The sequence below is a fragment of the Bufo gargarizans genome, chromosome 2 (assembly GCF_014858855.1).
Source record: "Bufo gargarizans isolate SCDJY-AF-19 chromosome 2, ASM1485885v1, whole genome shotgun sequence".
Taxonomy (NCBI): Eukaryota; Metazoa; Chordata; class Amphibia; order Anura; family Bufonidae; genus Bufo; species Bufo gargarizans.
In genome coordinates, this window is record NC_058081.1 from 497,737,879 (window position 1) to 497,755,242 (window position 17,364).

At 44.5% G+C, this 17,364-nt stretch overlaps 1 long non-coding RNA gene across 1 annotated transcript; it reads right to left on the reverse strand.

The window, feature by feature from the left end:
- Positions 1–5,784: 5,784 nt before the first annotated feature.
- On the reverse strand, positions 5,785–14,876 carry LOC122928417. The gene is made up of 3 exons (XR_006387886.1): positions 14,736–14,876; positions 14,430–14,595; positions 5,785–7,278 (listed from the first exon to the last, which is right to left on the reverse strand). It is a non-coding gene; the product is annotated as an uncharacterized LOC122928417 (long non-coding RNA).
- Positions 14,877–17,364: the final 2,488 nt, after the last annotated feature.

Genomic DNA, 17,364 nt, shown 5'->3' on the forward strand with positions numbered 1-17,364 from the left:
GGAGTTCCCAGAGATGCTTAGCACTTGTTGGCCCTTTTGCCTCACTCTGCGGTCCAGCTCACCCCAAACCATCTCGATTGGGTTCAGGTCCGGTGACTATGGAGGCCAGGTCATCTGGCGCAGCACCCCATCACTCTCCTTCATGGTCAAATAGCCCTTACACAGCCTGGAGGTGTGTTTGGGGTCATTGTCCTGTTGAAAAATAAATGATGGTCCAACTAAACGCAAACCGGATGGAATAGCATGCCACTGCAAGATGCTGTGGTAGCCATGCTGGTTCAGTATGCCTTCAATTTTGAATAAATCCCCAACAGTGTCACGAGCAAAGCACCCCCACACCATCACACCTCCTCCTTCATGCTTCACGGTGGGAACCAGGCATGTAGAGTCCATCCAATCACCTTTTCTGCGTCGCACAAAGACACGGTGGTTGGAACCAAAGATCTCAAATTTAGACTCATCAGACCAAAGCACAGATTTCCACTGGTCTAATGTCCATTCCTTGTGTTCTTTAGCCCAAACAAGTCTCTTCTGCTTGTTGCCTGTCCTTAGCAGTGGTTTCCTAGCAGATATTCTACCATGAAGGCCTGATTCACACAGTCTCCTCTTAACAGTTGTTCTAGAGATGTGTCTGCTGCTAGAACTCTGTGTGGCATTGACCTGGTCTCTAATCTGAGCTGCTGTTAACCTGCGATTTCTGAGGCTGGTGACTCGGATGAACTTATCCTCCGCAGCAGAGGTGACTCTTGGTCTTCCTTTCCTGGGGCGGTCCGCATGTGAGCCAGTTTCTTTGTAGCGCTTGATGGTTTTTCGTGACTGCACTTTGGGACACTTTCAAAGTTTTCCCAATTTTTCGGACTGACTGACCTTCATTTCTTAAAGTAATGATGGCCACTCGTTTTTCTTTACTTAGCTGCTTTTTACTTGCCATAATACAAATTCTAACAGTCTATTCAGTGGGACTATCAGCTGTGTATCCACCTGACTTCTTCTCCACAACGCAACCTGACAGGGCACACCTGTGAAGTGAAAACCATTTCAGGTGACTACCTCTTGAAGCTCATCAAGAGTGTGCAAAGCAGTAATCAAAGCAAACGGTGGCTACTTTGAAGAACCTAGAATAGTACATATTTTCAGTTGTTTCACACTTTTTTTGTTATGTATATAATTCCACATGTGTTAATTCAGAGTTTTGATGCCTTCAGTGTGAATCTACAATTTTCATAGTCATGAAAATAAAGAAAACTCTTTGAATGAGAAGGTGTGTCCAAACATTTGGTCTGTACTGTGTGTGTATATATATATATATATATATATATATATATATATATACACAGGGAGTGCAGAATTATTAGGCAAATGAGTATTTTGACCACATCATCCTCTTTATGCATGTTGTCTTACTCCAAGCTGTATAGGCTCGAAAGCCTACTACCAATTAAGCATATTAGGTGATGTGCATCTCTGTAATGAGAAGGGGTGTGGTCTAATGACATCAACACCCTATATCAGGTGTGCATAATTATTAGGCAACTCCCTTTCCTTTGGCAAAATGGGTCAAAAGAAGGACTTGACAGGCTCAGAAAAGTCAAAAATAGTGAGATATCTTGCAGAGGGATGCAGCACTCTTAAAATTGCAAAGCTTCTGAAGCGTGATCATCGAACAATCAAGCGTTTCATTCAAAATAGTCAACAGGGTCGCAAGAAGCATGTGGAAAAACCAAGGCACAAAATAACTGCCCATGAACTGAGAAAAGTCAAGCGTGCAGCTGCCAAGATGCCACTTGCCACCAGTATGGCCATATTTCAGAGCTGCAACATCACTGGAGTGCCCAAAAGCACAAGGTGTGCAATACTCAGAGACATGGCCAAGGTAAGAAAGGCTGAAAGACGACCACCACTGAACAAGACACACAAGCTGAAACGTCAAGACTGGGCCAAGAAATATCTCAAGACTGATTTTTCTAAGGTTTTATGGACTGATGAAATGAGAGTGAGTCTTGATGGGCCAGATGGATGGGCCCGTGGCTGGATTGGTAAAGGCCAGAGAGCTCCAGTCCGACTCAGACGCCAGCAAGGTGGAGGTGGAGTACTGGTTTGGGCTGGTATCATCAAAGATGAGCTTGTGGGGCCTTTTCGGGTTGAGGATGGAGTCAAGCTCAACTCCCAGTCCTACTGCCAGTTTCTGGAAGACACCTTCTTCAAGCAGTGGTACAGGAAGAAGTCTGCATCTTTCAAGAAAAACCAGATTTTCATGCAGGACAATGCTCCATCACACGCGTCCAAGTACTCCACAGCGTGGCTGGCAAGAAAGGGTATAAAAGAAGAAAAACTAATGACATGGCCTCCTTGTTCACCTGATCTGAACCCCATTGAGAACCTGTGGTCCATCATCAAATGTGAGATTTACAAGGAGGGAAAACAGTACACCTCTCTGAACAGTGTCTGGGAGGCTGTGGTTGCTGCTGCACACAATGTTGATGGTGAACAGATCAAAACACTGACAGAATCCATGGATGGCAGGCTTTTGAATGTCCTTGCAAAGAAAGGTGGCTATATTGGTCACTGATTTGTTTTTGAATGTCAGAAATGTATATTTGTGAATGTTGAGATGTTATATTGGTTTCACTGGTAAAAATAAATAATTGAAATGGGTATATATTAGTTTTTTGTTAAGTTACCTAATAATTATGCACAGTAATAGTCACCTGCACACACAGATATCCCCCTAAAATAGCTAAAACTAAGAACTACTTCCAAAAATATTCAGCTTTGATATTAATGAGTTTTTTGGGTTCATTGAGAACATGGTTGTTGTTCAATAATAAAATTAATCCTCAAAAATACAACTTGCCTAATAATTCTGCACTCCCTGTATATATATATATATATATATATATATATATATATATATATATATACACTGCATCTATTATAAAGTATAATAGATGCAGTGGACACATTTATGTAGTATACCCAGCAGTGTACTAATATGTGAGGTACAAGGCATAATAGTTGCAGTTTGTACAGATATATAGTATATACGGCATTGTACTGATATTTGAGGTACAAGGTATAATAGATGCTGTGAGTACGGATATATAGTATATACAGCAGTGTACTGATATGTGAGTTACGAGGTATAATAGATGCTGTGAGTACAGATATATAGTATATACAGCAGTTTACTGATATGTGTGGTACGAGGTATAATAGATGCAGAGTGTACAGATATATAGTATGTTCAGCAGCGTACTGAGATGTGGGGTATGAGATATAATATATGCAGCATGATGGAAAAACCTCTATTTTCAAAACAACATGATCTGTAGATAGGGTGCTCAAAATTTTGGTTCTATATACATAGATGTCAACTGACACTTGAGCAATGAAAAAAAAATCATAAAGTAAAGATAACTAGAACTATCTTGGCAGGTTTTCTTTCCAACGTTCCGTCCTCAAATTTTAATATCACAGAGGCAGCACAAGTGTTCTCGACTGGGTGCCTCCCCATTAATACCACTGATATACAAGTGGCGTTTAGAGAAATTCAAAAAACTTATAAACAGTATGTGAGAGCCCAGTGGGAAGTTGCAAGTTTAGACACCTACCAGCAACGGGGTTTGGTGTTTAGGGGTATGCGAATAAATATAGTCCCACATTCACACCAAGATGATGCCACTTTTATCAAGGGTTGGCAACAATTACTAACTGAGAACTCATTGCGGATGCAATAATACCTGCTGGAGTATGAAAAATCTCTGACCAAAACGGCGAAGCAATTAGAGCAAGAAATATCTCAGATCCAAAATCTCAGGCCTAATGTAGAATTTGCAGCACAATAATTGCGACTGCAGAAGCATATTGAATCTTTCCAAACTGAAATAAAAGAAAGAAAACACCACAAATACATCAGGGACAAAAGGGATTTTGATACGGGTCAGGTTTATTTCAATAAGCCTTGTACTGTTGGCAGTCAAGCCAGAAGATATAATACTAACAAGTCTAACGCCTCGCAATCTGACTACTCTGAGTCGGATTGGTCAGGGTCAGAGAATCGACCCAGTAAAAATAAAGACCCTGTGGGGACTAAACGTAAGTACTGAGCGAAAGGAGCATCCAATCAAAGGAAGGCACCTGCCCCACATTTAGGTACAGTGACACAATCGGGCCAACCATGGCAGGGCCCTCAGGGATTATTCCCTAGTACAAAATGGAGCTTTGACAGTGCCTTCCCCCGCTCCATCAGCCAACTTCCAACAGTACACCTCCACGTATGGAGGACAATCGTTACAATGTGCACCATCTGGGTCTTTTTTCAGACCACCTGTGACAGTATCTGCAGCAGCAGCAGCACCTATGGCACCCCCCTCTTTTTTAGGCCAGGGCCCAGTCCTGAGAGACAGGGAGAAGTGGGCGTACAATGTAAAGACATAGATGATCCACTGAGAGTTATCAATCTTTCCAGCTTTGAGCTGGAACCTAGGCACCTTAGGATACTTAGTAAAGGCTTATCCTTTACACCGACTCCAGCCTATGATTGTTTTGACTGGGTTAAGGACATAAATTTGTTTGTGAGAAAGCTTGCTCTCCATAAATCTTTTAACCATCAATCCAGAGATTTCCACCGAATGCAGGCCAAGGAAAAAGAAGCTGTGGCCATTTTAGAATCATTGGACACCTATAATGCTGATGCCCAAGATCTTGTTGAGGCACCTTTTTCATCACTAAAACCGCAATCCAGATACACGCCTTCATTCTCTCAATACGGTAATATAGATACCTTTGTCCAACTAGTGACAAGGGATCTTAAAACCCTCAATACCAAAATACCCACCACACAGTTAAACCTTGAGGTGGAAGAACTACAAGCGCTAGATGAACTCAGCGAGAATGATGATCTTGAAATAAAACCCTCAGATAAGGGCAGTAACGTTGTCCTTATGGACAAACTGGATTATAAAAAGATGGTTGAAGACCTGGTTAAACAAACGGTAGATGCCTACCAAAAGCTGGATCACAATCCAACAGACAAGTTTCTGGGTGACCTTAAATTGATACTCTCTGTAGCAAAGGAAGGAAAACTCATCTCTAAGGAGGAATTTAAATACCTCCTTAAGATGCATCCAACAACTGCCACCATCTATGCCATTCCAAAGGTGCATAGGCAAAGGCGACCAGTGCCGGGCAGACCGATAGTATCCGGCAATAATAGCATGACAGAAAATTTCAGCCAGTATGTAGATGAGTTTTTGGCACCATTTGTACCAAGCTTACCCTCATATATTAGGGATACCAAGGATGTGGTCATCAGGCTCCAGGATATACAGGTCACATCACAGACCAAATTAGCAAGCCTCGATGTTGAGGCTTTGTACACTAACATGAGGCACGATTTAGGGATTAAGGCAGTCTTCACTTTTCTTTCCACTAAGAGCACTCAATTCAGTGCACATAATGAGTTTATTCTTACTCTCCTTAAATTTTTACTTACGCACTATTATCTTCTTTTTGATGGACATTACTACCTACAAGCGGTTGGTACCGCGATGGGTAGTAAGTGTGCACCAAATTATGCTTATTTGTTTTTAGGGTGGTGGGAGGACACTATTGTTTTTACACATGAATACTCTGATTTCATACAGCACGTACTTTTCTGGGGTAAGTACATTGATGATGTACTAATACTCTGGGAAGGCACCACGGAAAAATGTCACCAATTTGTTCACAGCCTTAACACAAACTCTATTGGGATGAAGTTTACTTCTGAGATTCATGATAACACAATCACGTTTCTTGATCTCAGACTGTTCCTGGACCCTGATGGCCACATCCAATCCGAGATCCATCGGAAACCCACAGCGACAAACAATTTATTGCAGTGGAATAGTTGCCACCCGAAACCACTCCGGTGGACAGTAGATCAGAGCCCGCAGGAATTGTTCAGACGATGCCAGTTTCACTAAAGAGAGTAATACCCTGTACGATCGTTTTCGAGTAAGGGGATATCCCAAAAAGGTCTTGCATCAGCAAGCAATATCAATCGGACAGAATTGTTAAACGCTGCACCTAAAGACATCTGTTGCATAAGTTGTTAGATGCATCGGCACCTTTGATGCCCAAAACAATCAAGTGTTTTGGATTCTGAAGAAACACTGGCATGTCCTGTGGGCAGACAATGATCTCAGGAATGTTATCACGCAGAGAATCCCAGTGTCACCTACCGTCGAGATAGGAATTTGAAGGATGTGTTGGTCCATAGCTTCTATCGCCCTGAACCACCAAAGACTACCTGGTTAACATCTAAAATAGTGGGCACGTACCCGTGTGGTGACTGTGTGTTCTGTCCTCTTGTGAGAAGATGTCGATCATTCACTAATCCTGCAGATGGAAAAGAATACCATATCAGACAATATATAAACTGTAAGACCAAAGGCATAGTATATGCCGTCCAATGCTTATGTCCCAAGATATATGTCGGTAAGACGTCCCAAGAGTTCAGGAGAAGAATCTGGCAGCATATCAGCAGCATTAACACCAAGGCAGACACGTCAATCTCCAGACATGTAAGGGCTTATCATGATGGAGATCACAAAGTACTCAAATTCTGGGGCATCTGTAAAAAGACTCTAGGCGCCAGAAGGGGTGATCTTGATGTTACCCTTCTGAAAGAAGAAACAAGATGGATCTATCGACTTGATAGCCTCAGTCCAAAGGCTATCAAGGCTATTTTTTTCTTTTTTTTTCTTTATTAGTTTGGTAGTTGACCTCATCATGGGGGTGTGGTTACAGTCGCAGGCAGATGACAGGTACTCAGTCACTCATTGTACTGGGTGCAAAGTCTGTCAATCACATTACCCCCTATATAAACTTTAAGTCTAATACAAAGGTAAATGAGAAAGAATGGAAAAACAGCGGCACTACGCAGTAGTATTAATCACCTGTTTGCCCCTTACGTATGTCGGAAGTCCATAGACCTGCGGCTGCCCCCGTTGACCAGGATAGTGGTGCTCAGCGTGATGCAGGGGAACAAAATCAGTATAGAAGAAGAGAAGCGGCACTCACTGAGGTCATGTGAATACTTGTAGCTTTATTGCAGGTTAAGTTGCATACTGCGCAGGCTGGGGAGCGGGATGGCCACGGTGCGCATAAGCGTTAACGGCCGTTTCGCGCAAGAATCGCGCTTCTTCAGACCGGCTATGATGTGCAGGCGCACGGACGTGCCTTTAAAAGGAAGCCGTCAATCATCACCTTGGTGATCCCTGACGCTCCCCGCAGCTGCAGGAAAACAGAGAGAGACAGGAGAATAATGACAATCACATGAGAGTACAGCATTGCAATTACAGCAAAAAACATTATACACATCCTATTATGGCGACAAGTTCCAGGCACGGAGGTACACGAGAGGATACATAGCTGGTACATAGAAGCGCATGATTGGTTAGAAGCCAGGAAAGGGAATGAACAAAAAACATTGAGGGGGTTCATTCAAAGCCCGTCAATGCTGACGGGATAGTGGGGTCATAAAAAGACCGCCATGTCATTCTTGTCGTTGAGGCCATGGGGTCCCATGGCACCCGTCCTGATAATCCATCTGGCCTCCCGTTGCAGCAAGAGGCGGTGGTGATCACCACCCCTAGGGATGGATCCCACGGCCTCAATGCCAGCAAAGGAGAGGCCAGACGGATCACCATTTTGGGTGGAACAAACGTGTCCTTCAAGGTGTGGCATTTCCTGAAAGTAATGAGAGGTCTGCTAGAAACCACGCCACCCAGAGAAGGTTCACCTTTTAGGAGGTCCCAATTATTGTAAACAGCTCGTTTCACTATGTCAGCTGCAGGGCTGAATTTAAAAATAAACAGACAGTTGCCACCGAAGTTGAGAGTGAACTTCATGTTCATATTATTAATCTCATTGAGGTGCTGCACAAACTGCCTACACTGCCCTTCGCTGCCTGACCAGACCAGAAACACATCGTCCACATAACGCAGGAAGTGATGGATGTGCATAAGAAAGGGGTTATCTAAGGAGAAGACGTAGGTCTCCTCAAATACCGCCAGATACAGGTTAGCGAATGTACACGACACGGGCGTGCCCATCGCTGTACCTAGTATCTGGCGGTACCACTGACCATTAAACTGGAAGACATTGTTGGTAAGTATCAAGTTGAGGGACTATGGCTTTCAAGCCAGCATCATGGGGGATACGGGTATAGAGACTCTCTACGTCCATGGACACAAGGTGGAATTCATCCCGCCATTCAATATCATTGACGGCGCAGAGGAAGTCCCCGGTGTCCTTAAGGTACGTGGGAGTGCCTCGTAACAAGGGCCTAAGTAGCCAATCCGTATATCTGGAAATGGGTTCGGTGGCTGACCCCATACCAGCGACGATAGGTCGTCCCGGGGCATGGGACAGCGACTTGTGTACTTTGGGAACAAAGTACCAGGCCGGATTCTTGGGGAACTTGGGGACCAGTTTGTTTTAAATACTTTTCGGCAGAAACTGCAAATCAACATATTTTGAAAGGAGTGGATGAACACTGGCTAATATAGATGGAACAGGGTTCTCACTCAGGTCATCTAACTGTCTAGAAGCTTCCTCCAAGTAATAGGCCTTCGACATCAGGACCACGTTGCCCCCCTTGTCGGCGGGCTTAATGACCACATCTTCAAGACCGCAAAGCCACTGTAGGGCGGACCTTTTCCTCCTGAGTAATATTAGGGGGTGCAACTGGATAGATCAGTGCACGTGCATCCCTAAGGACTCTCTTATGAAAAAGGTCAATGGGGGAGCCCGATGTGAACCTGATGCCACCCGTAAACAGTGTTTGGGGCTGGGACAAGGTAGTCTCCTCACTATCAATGCCTGCCAGGAACTGAATGCATAACAACTCCTCTGTATCGAATCTATGCTGCAAATGAAACTCAGCGCATGTCATACGAGCTTGGACTTCGCCAGGTAAGGGTGGGGGGCGTGTGGCACTTCTCTCAGCAAACAACTTTCTCAAGAATAACTTGCGTACCGCCTTGTATAAGTCCACCTCGAAGTCGACAGGATTGAATTGTTCCACCAAGCTGTATCCCAGTCCTCGCTGGAGGAGTGAGATACAGCTTGAGGACAACTCATAGGCCGTGAGGTTGATCACAATGCTACTAGAGTCCTGTAAGGACGGGGGTTGGTCAGGGATGATCACTGTTTCCAGGTAACCTGGCATCTTCTACTCGTGGATTTGCGCGGTTGGACATTCCTTCCTTTTGCGGTGACCTCGTCCACTTCGGATTCTCTTCCTAAAGGGACGTCATTAGCGGTCCGTGCAACGGATCCAGTTTCAGACTGGCTTGAGTCAGATTCGGAAGTCCAAAAATTGCTGGTGTGCTGAATAGCTGTCATTCTCACTTTAAGTTCAGATTGGGCTTTTTCACGGTCCTAATAGAACGTAGATGACAGATCAAACGTTTAATCCGAGTAAATGTATCATTTTAAAGGAAAAATAGGTTGATTCAAATTTTCACGGTGTCAACAAATCCCCAAAAAGTTGGGACAAGTAGCAATAAGAGGCTGGAAAAAGTAAATTTGAGCATAACGAAGAGCTGGAAGACCAATTAACACTAATTAGGTCAATTGGCAACATGATTGGGTATAAAAAGAGCTTCTCAGAGTGGCAGTGTCTCTCAGAAGCCAAGATGGGTAGAGGATCACCAATTCCCACAATGTTGCGCAGAAAGATAGTGGAGCAATATCAGAAAGGTGTTACCCAGCGAAATATTGCAAAGACTTTGCATCTATCATCATGAACTGTGCATAACATCATCCGAAGATTCAGAGAATCTGGAACAATCTCTGTGCGTAAGGGTCAAGGCTGTAAAACCATACTGGATGCCCGTGATCTCCGGGCCCTTAAACTACACTGCACCACAAACAGGAATGCTACTGTAAAGGAAATCACAGAATGGGCTCAGGAATACTTCCAGAAACCATTGTCAGTGAACACAATCCACCGTGCCATCCGCCGTTGCCAGCTGGAACTCTACAGTGCAAAGAAGAAGCCATTTCTAAGCAAGATCCACAAGCTCAGGCGTTTTCACTGGGCCAGGGATCATTTAAAATGGAGTGTGGCAACATGGAAGACTGTTCTGTGGTCAGACGAGTCACGATTCGAAGTTCTTTTTGGAAATCTGGGACTGCCATGTCATCTGGACCAAAGAGGACAAGGACAACCCAAGTTGTTATCAACGCTCAGTTCAGAAGCCTGCATCTCTGATGGTATGGGGTTGCATGAGTGCATGTGGCATGGGCAGCTTGCATGTCTGAAAAGGCACCATCAATGCAGAAAAATATATTCAGGTTCTAGAACAACATATGCTCCCATCCAGACGTCATCTCTTTCAGGGAAGACCCTGCATTTTTCAACAAGATAATGCCAGACCACATTCTGCATCAATCACATCATGGCTGCGTAGGAGAAGGATCCGGGTACTGAAATGGCCAGTCTGCAGTCCAGATCTTTCACCTATAGAGAACATTTGGCGCATCATAAAGAGGAAGGTGCAACAAAGAAGGCCCAAGACGATTGAACAGTTAGAGGCCTGTATTAGACAAGAATGGGAGAGCATTCCTATTTCTAAACTTGAGAAACTGGTCTCCTCGGTCCCCAGACGTCTGTTGAGTGTTGTAAGAAGAAGGGGAGATGCCACACAGTGGTGAAAATGGCCTTGTCCCAACTTTTTGGGGATTTGTTGACACCATGAAATTCTGATTCAACATATTTTTCCCTTAAAATGGTAAATTTTCTCAGTTTAAACTTTTGTTCCGTGATTTATGTTCTATTCTGAATAAAATATTAGAAGTTGGCACCTCCACATCATTGCATTCAGTTTTTATTCACGATTTGTATAGTGTCCCAACTTTTTTGGAATCCGGTTTGTATTTCTATTTATTGACCATTGAGTTCATTTACCTAATATAATCCACCATTGGTTTTAATTGCTATTATCTTCACAATCATTTTTTACCACATCTGACCTGCTAGGGAGTGGCGCCTGATTGCGAGTCATCTTTTTTCGGTATACTGGAGTTTTATTGTGCCCTTTTCAGCCCAAGGACACTCCAACAGAGGCCAAGTCTTTTTCCTTTGAGGTTTAGGTAATGCCAGATGAAAAGATTTATGCTATTTTATACTTACAAGCCCTGCCCCTATCACGACCGGACATGTCCTATTTTTATTTGTTGTTCCCAGATGGGGATCAGATCCACAAAAAAAAGAAAGACGTAAACAGCCCCTCTTCCCTTTGGATCCATGCCCAGGCTTGAAGAGGTAAACAGCCCCTCTTCCCTTTTGGATCCATGCCCAGGCTTGAATTTAAAAAGAAAGTAAAACAGGAACCGTACACTGCCAAAATTGCAATGTCATCTTGGCCTCAAAGTTGGGGTTTTACACTTGTCACTAGAATAGAATCAGGGTGCAAAAAAGTTAAGTTCAAGAAACCAACCAGTGACTCAGTAGTTAGCACTAGTGCCTTGCAGCGCTGGGGTCCTAGGACAACATCTACATGAGTTTGTATGTTCTCCCCGCCTTTGCGTGGGTTTCCTCCGGGTACTCCGGTTTCCTCCCACACTCCAAAGACATACTGATAGGGACCTTAGATTGTGAGCCCCATTGGGGACAGTTGGATGATAATGTCTGTAAAGCGCTGCGGAATATAGTAGCGCTATATAAGTGCATATAATAAATAAACTTCATGCAGCATTTACAATACACAGAACGACATACATGTTTCCACCACCAGATGACGCCATCGACCATGATTAAATGTCAAATTTGTGTGAACAATGTAGAGGAGTCCCTTTGAATGATATCCTAACTGAACCTGCTGGGAGTTGTGGTTCCAAACTGCCTGGATTTGTAGTCCAGAAGCTTTAATGTTTAATCTGAACTTTGACTTCTTGATACTTCGCTAGCTGCGCACCCATTCACCCCAGAGCTTAGAATGCAAAACACATCTGTACTCTGACCTTTTCTTTACTGTGGTTTGCTGATTGACTCCATCCAACTTCCCAAGAGGCCAGTATAGGGTTGAGCTAAAGGAAGATCAGGGGTGTACCTACCTACCAGGGCACATGACTGGTGTGAGGGAGCTCAGCCTTGAACTGATCAGACCCAGGGCCGGCCTTTGAGGTGTGCGGGCTGTGCGGCCGCACAGGGCGCCATAGCAACAGTGGCGCCGGGCGGCCGACAGCTCGCAGTGTAATATGCGGCAGGCGAGGCGGCACTTGTGTTCTCCCTCGGGGCGGGCTGGCGGCGGCGGCTGGGCACAGGGAGATGAGCGCTTCCATTGTAGAAGCGCTCATCTCCAGTCATCTGTATCACCGTCCTCAGGACAGCGATACAGATGCCTGCCTGTGCTGCTGTAGGGGAGGGAGAGGCGTGTCCCTTTCCCTTCCTCTGATAGGCTGCAGGCACTAGGCCGGCAGCCTATCAGAGGCCGGCGCAGGCGGTGCGATTACGTCATCGCGCCGCCTGAGCCATACAGCGTGGGACACAGGCCAGAAGAGGCCTGCATCGCATCACTGACATGGAGGTAAGTATGTGTTTTTTTTTGTTTTTTTTATTATGTACAATACTTTTACTGGCGGGGGCTGTTTGTTATTACTGGCAAAGGGGGGCTGTTATTACTGGCGGGGGCTGTTATTACTGGCACAGAGGGGCTCTTATTACTGACACAGAGGGGCTCTTATTACTGGGGGCTGTTATTACTGACACAGAGGGGCTCTTATTACTGGGGGCTGTTATTACTGACACAGAGGGGCTCTTATTACTGGGGGCTGTTATTACTGGCACAGAGGGGCTCTTATTACTGGGGGCTGTTATTACTGACACAGAGGGGCTCTTATTACTGGGGGCTGTTATTACTGGCACGGGGGGGCTGTTAATACTGGCACATGATTGGGGGCACTATAGGGGCATCTACTGAGGCCACAAAGAAGGGGTATTTTATATGGGCTCTCTGTACAGTACAATTTTATACTGGGACACATGGTGGGTACTATGGGGAAGGGGGGAGAGGAGTACTATGGGGTCATCTACGGGGGGCACTAAGAAGGGGTATTTTATACTTGCAAATTATGGGGGACACTGAGGGCATCTACTGGAGCATTTTATACTGGTACATTATGGGGGGCACTAGGAGGAAGGAGGGTGTGGAGCACTATGGGGTCATTTACTAGGGGCACTATATAGGGGTATTTTATACTGGCACATTATGGGGGCACTATGAGGACATTAGCTCAAATGGGGGCATTACATGGGGGTATTTTTTGCACATTATAAGGAGAATTATTACTACTGGGGGGGGGGGGCATTATGGTGGGCTTTATTACTACCCCATGGTATGACCCCCTAGTAGCAGCACCAGCCTCTCCCTGCTCTGCTTTCCCTCTGCCCCTTCTCCAAATACTTATTATGAAATCTTTCTCATTAGGATAAAACACATCAGCTCCACCGAGCCCCCCGCCAAAGTGTGGAAGTGGCGTCTGAGATCCCCAAGGGCCAAGCCAAGTAACTGTAAGTTTTTATGTTTGTTATACACATATAGCCTACACTGTGCCACTCAATATATTTTTTTTTTGAGGAAGGGGGGGGGGGGGGGCGCCACAAGGATAGCTCGCACAGGGAGCCTGAACACCTAAGGCCGGCTCTGATCAGACCCCCACAATCTGATTCTGACGGCCAATCTTACATATAGGTCATCAATATTATAGGCCTGGAAAACCAAAGATGTTGTATAGCAGGCAAATGCAGCCCATTCCTAGATTTATCATGGGGCCCTATAATTTTTGTGTATGCCCCTAATTCTGTTCTTTCTGTCTTCAAGGAGGACCTGTTCGCTTTAACAGGTCCTGTGGCGGATAATACAGAATACTGATTATTTGGTACTGATGAGAAGAATTACATTTTTCTACATTTTTGGTAAATAAAATTATTTTTATTTAATATAATAAGCCCCATTTTGAAGCTGTTCTGGGGTCTTAGTGTCCCATGCTGCTTGCACAAGAAGTCATAGATACAGAATAAATGGATGTGTAGCAGCGCATGCACCTTCGCTGTGCTTGTGCCGCTCCTCAGAGCAAGTGCGAGACTGACAGGTCCAGTAGACATGTCCGGCCTGTCCATCAAGCGGGAGGGAGCCTCTTGAGCATTAGGGACAGTCCATCACTGCTCACGAGCTTTAACCAAATCTATTCGTATGAGTCGGTTCTCTCATCTCTATATCTGATCATTATTTGGTGACCGCATTAGGCCTCATGCACACGACTGTATCCGTATCCGCAAAATACAGATGCGGTCCATGTACCATCCACATTTAATCTGCAGACCCTTTTTTTTTTTTTAAATGGTCCATGGTCTGCACTTTGCAGACATATTTTACCTTTTTGCCGAACGGACTTACGGATGCGGAAAGCACACAGATGATCCAAGCACACGGATTTCAGCAATCCCCATTCATGTGAATGGAACTGATCCGCCACGTTGACAGGGTTGCAAACCACATTTTTTCTTTTTTTCTGGACAACTTATCCCAAAATCACGGACAGCTAAAAAAAAAATTGTTATGGACAAATTGGAAAATCCTAATGATTGATAAAGATTATAAGTAATCCATGTCTATAGCGCAGTATACTGATAAGAACGCACCACCAGCATTTACTGTGAGCTGTAAAATGATGATACTTACCACCAAAATAATCTAGTCAAGTACCACCAACCTCATGTCTATTTTTTTTTCACGGACACAGGAATGGCTGGCAATCTTATAGAGCTGAGCCGCCATATCTAAGCCTGCCATGTTAGATCAGTTGTCTTATAGATATGCCAATAAATGTTTTTTGGAGGGGGGTCAGAGCTTATGTTATTGCCCCTGATTTTTAAGAGCCTTGCAATGAACTTGATAGCAGGTGCTGCATGGAAGGGTCACTTAAAAGAACCCACAGGCTGCAGCTGCCGAGCGCGGAGAAGATGTTCTGGGCGCCCATGAGCCTTTAGTTACGCCCCTAGATGTTACAGGTCTTTGCTCTGATTCGTATTATCTATCCCTGCTTCCAGTGAGTGATTACATAAATGTTCTGCAGTTTGACCCTGGATCCAGGCCAAGGGGTAGGAGGGGTCTGAATTGGCAAAACCTGAGATGAAACAGAAAGTTGCAAGCACAGCAACTCTATAGGGACAACAGTCTGACATATGACTAACAACTGACTGCAAAACAAGTCTGCGGAGAACAGCATTCTGGGCCACACTGCACGGTGAGTGAGGGGCCACCGGACACCATCATATAATGCAGTGAGTAAACAGTTAACGGTGATTCTTCCTTCCCCACAGGTCAGTTCTATGACATAGAAGACGTCTCCTGGTGCTGAGTGAGTACATTCAGGCAAGCAGTCCTGTGCAAATGACTTGCCTATAGATCAGGGGTCAGCGATCTCCTGCACCACAGCTAGTGTGAAACTACAACTCCAAGCATGCTCCATTTACTTCTGTGGGAGTTCTGAAAACAACCAAGCAAGTGTGCATGCTGGGAGTTGTAGTGTCAACAAATCTGGAGTACCGGAGATTGCTGTTCCCTGCTATAGATTTTTCATTTTCTTGGAAGCGCAAGTCACAGCAACATAGAATGACCTTACAAGAAACCAAAAGGGAGAGCAGCAGCAGTGTGTAGCAGAGAAGAGTTTATGGTCATATGACAATGTATTCACTTCAGTCTTCCATAGGACTGCAGATAAGCCAAGTGAGTTCTCTCTGTGCAAAGAAGAGACAGTTACATGGCAAAATCAACTCTGCTTCATGTAGCAGTGCTGGATTTGTCATTTCACTCTTTTGGAACTGTTTAAATTATGTGTGCAGACAAACTCAGCCCTGCTTCAGTGCCTTAAAGGGAAAGTGTCACCAATTTTTTTTTCTGCCAGTTAAAACCAGTAACACATATTCTTTTTTGTAATCTATTTTTATTTTCTGATTGTAGATTTATTTATTCTATTTCCTGAGGATGCTTATGGGGGCAGCCATCTTGCCTGAGCTGTTCTTGACAGGATTTACACAGCATTAAGAAAATTGCTTTACAGCAGCCCCATGGTCAGTAGACACAATGGCCAGGAGGGGACCTCACTGACTTCTATGGGAGAGTCTACTAGGCATGTTCTGTGCCCTGTGCAGAGGTCATTGTACAAGGAAAGCATAGATAAGCTCTGACAGTCACCTATTGTGATTGGTGGATCCTGTCTTATCTATACACAGAGGTGATATATTATAATTACAGGCAGGATGAGCAGATAACTGCAGTAAAGTGATCTGTACAGACCAAGAAGTGACACCGATAATTAGACATGGCGGCCAGTGTGAAAACGGCAGGATTTTTGGTTTTTGTTTAAATATAGATATTGTCATGGAAAATTAAATCATAAATAAATATCATCAAAAATTATTTAAAAATATTTTCTGATGACACCTTCCCTTTAAGGCTAGGTCTACACGACGACATTTGTCGCGCGACAGATAGGGCGCAACAGTTGTCGCGCGACATTTTGTTGCACTAATGTCGCGCGACAATTTTTATAATGTCAGTCTATGGTGTCGCACTGCAACATGCGACATGTTGCGACTGCGACGCGACAGTCGCAGAAAAATCCATCTTGAATGGATTTTCTGCGACTGTCGCGTCGCAGTCGTAGCATGTCGCATGTTGCAGTGCGACACCATAGACTGCCATTATAAAAATTGTCGCGCGACATTGGTGCAACAAAATGTCGCGCGACAAATGTCGTCGTGTAGACCTAGCCTAAGTGTCCAGGTAAGGCCTCTTTCACACTACAGTATGTTGAATTCAGTGTTTTGCGTTCCGTTTTTCACGGATCCGTTGTTCCGTTTTTTGCTTCCGTTGTGGTTCCATTTCCGTTCCGTTGTTCCGTTCAGTTTTTCCGTATGGCGAATACAGTATACAGTGATTTCATGTAAAAAATTGGGCTGGGCATAACATTTTCAATAGATGGTTCCGCAAAAAACGGAACGGATACGGAAGACATACGGATGCATTTCCGTATGTGTTCCGTTTTTTTTGCGGACCCATTGACTTGAATGGAGCCACAGACCGTGATTTGCGGCCAAATATAGGACATGTTCTATCTTTTCAACGGAACGGAAAAACGGAAACGGAATGCATACGGAACACATTCCGTTTTTTTGCGGAACCATTGAAATGAATGGTTCCGTATACGGAACGCCAAAAACGGACCGCAAAACGGAAAAAAAAAACGGTAGTGTGAAAGAGGCCTAAGGGTGATGCCACACACTGCAGTGTTGCTGTAATTTTATAT